The sequence below is a fragment of the Seriola lalandi genome, unplaced genomic scaffold (assembly GCF_002814215.2).
Source record: "Seriola lalandi dorsalis isolate HSWRI2012SDOR001 ecotype SW California unplaced genomic scaffold, Sedor1 jcf7180002054689, whole genome shotgun sequence".
Taxonomy (NCBI): Eukaryota; Metazoa; Chordata; class Actinopteri; order Carangiformes; family Carangidae; genus Seriola; species Seriola lalandi.
Window position 1 is genome coordinate 2,384,950 of NW_019525242.1, and position 2,392 is coordinate 2,387,341.

A 2,392-nucleotide genomic window follows, 5' to 3' on the forward strand; every position below is an offset into this window, starting at 1 on the left:
TCCTAGACAATTTAAGAACTGTTGTGTTATTGTATGTGCGTATACCTCTCTTTAAACAACAGAATCACATATCCCTTTATCATAACAGAACAACCATACAATGACAATGAAAGGCAATAACTAAAGATAATAACAATTACTTAGCCTGACCCTGGTGCACAGGTGTTCATCATTTGCTCACTTTTATAATAAATTTAAATATAAAAATCGAATATCAGTTCAATGCCTTACCTGAATCTGTCCTTCGCCTTGACTGGTTAAAAGCAAATACTGCAAAGTGCTAAGGATGAAAAGTTTTAGCTTCATCTTCTTCCCTTCTTCAGGCACACAGGTTTATCAGGAAAGCTACTAATTTGAGTGTTGTCTTTGCTCAAAGACGCGGTAGAGGTCCTTGTGTAATGATGGCAGAGTGGTATTGCTAATACTAGACTAGTAAACTGCATCTCTTATAGAGAAGTAGAAAAACCACAGATGCTATCTGTCTTGTGCGATCTACATGAATGACAGTCTTGACAGCAGGTGTCTCTGTAGACATTACATCTATTTGATCTCACAGCAAGGTAATGGATGTGACAGGATGTTTATAAAGTTGACCTGCAGAGCAAAGCTGATAATGAGACATTCAATAACTTCTTATGGTTTGTTGCTGTTTAAAATGGTTCACCTCACTGAATATTTTATGCTCAGCTATGAAAAAAAGAAATAATTAATTAATTAACAACTAGTTATCATAATACAGTACTACACCACAGCTTTTTGTGTGCAGTGAGACAAAATCCAAATGTGGATGTACCACAATGTCATTTCTTCTTTTTTTCCCTGCACAATATATTAATTATGATCGGCAACTCTAAGACTACAGATCAATATCAAAACCATCCAAAACGATTATAAAAGATTATAATCCTATCATTTACTGTATGTTAACAAGTCACACATTGGAGATGCTTGTTCTGAAGCCCGCTTAGATATGGCTTCTAAATATATTTCATGATCATTGTTTTTGATTGTAATCATGGCAACAAAACTGAATTGGATTTGTAAAAGGAATCTTATAGCTCATCTTGATGGTGATAGTGTTAAGTGTCATATAACCTAAACCCAGACAGTTAAACTGTTGTTCCAAGAAGGCTTCATTTAAATCAAATTTGGCTTTAAATTGTTTTGTACGTCCATGCAATTCCCTCTGTAAGGTAATAAGTTTCTTATTTTTATAATACTGTAATACTGCCATTTTTTACTCTTTGTCCAGAGGGGGTCAGGAGCAGTCTTTATCTCTGAGTTTAGTGCAAGTGCAGACCTTTTTGTGGGATATCCTGCAGTAAGAATAAGAGGAACTAATGTGAAAATGTTCTGATAATTAAGTTTGTATGATATCTTATCTTGAGGGGTGTTACTCAGCAAGTGAAAACAGTTGCTTAATGTTTTCTAAAATGTGAGAAAATAATCCTTATGATCTCATAACAGTTATCTTGGTCTGGGTTTGAGACTTAACATTTTCAACAGAGAGTGTACATAACAAATTGGGGGGTTCTGAAAGAAACGGGCATTTAGGCGACAGGGGTCTAATGAAAGACACTTTTGAGCTGCATTATGGGACAGTTAGGGTTGTGCGTTCTTGGAGTTTGACTCACACTAGATATTAAAAGTCAGGACATCTCTCATCTCTGCAGTCTACTGTTCTCTCTTGGGTCTCTTGTGAGCCCCCAAACTTTATCATAGTGTGACACTCAACATTTTTAGAAAATATAAAGAAAAGATTAGAAAAAAACAACAACACATATGATATTTGAAATAATCAATGACAAATAAAACAAAAATGGAGTGTTACTGGAATATGTAACCATAATGTATACTTATTTTGACATTACTGTAATCCCTTATGTTATTTGGTACTTTCAGTAGCTAACCAAAACTGATCATGAATCTCTTTTGGCATAAACTTCTCACAGTGTGTGATTACTATGTTGAGACTTTATAGATAAGGCTGTGTTTCCTTTAGTCTGCATGGCCGACACAAACACGAGAGCAGGAATGAAGGCACCTCCCACCACAGATGTTAAACTGTTTGGCTGACATCCAACCACGAGGCTCACTCTCTGGTGGATCCTGGTGACCCCGCACCACCCTTCTACCTGCTCTCAGTACCTACTAAAAGGATATGTTTCCAAATATAACTCAGGCCCGTCCATTTAAAGACTGTGGTCTTTTTCCATCTGTCAGACCACGCGCTGATCTAATCAGCACATTCTAGCCTGAAACATCAGACAGGAGGCAAACGTCATTCCCTGTCCCCTTTGCCATCCCATGTGCTCTAATTACCCAATACAAAGAGTGTTTGAACTACGGTTAAACCTCTTTTAAACTTACAACGGAATTAACAAACAAATTA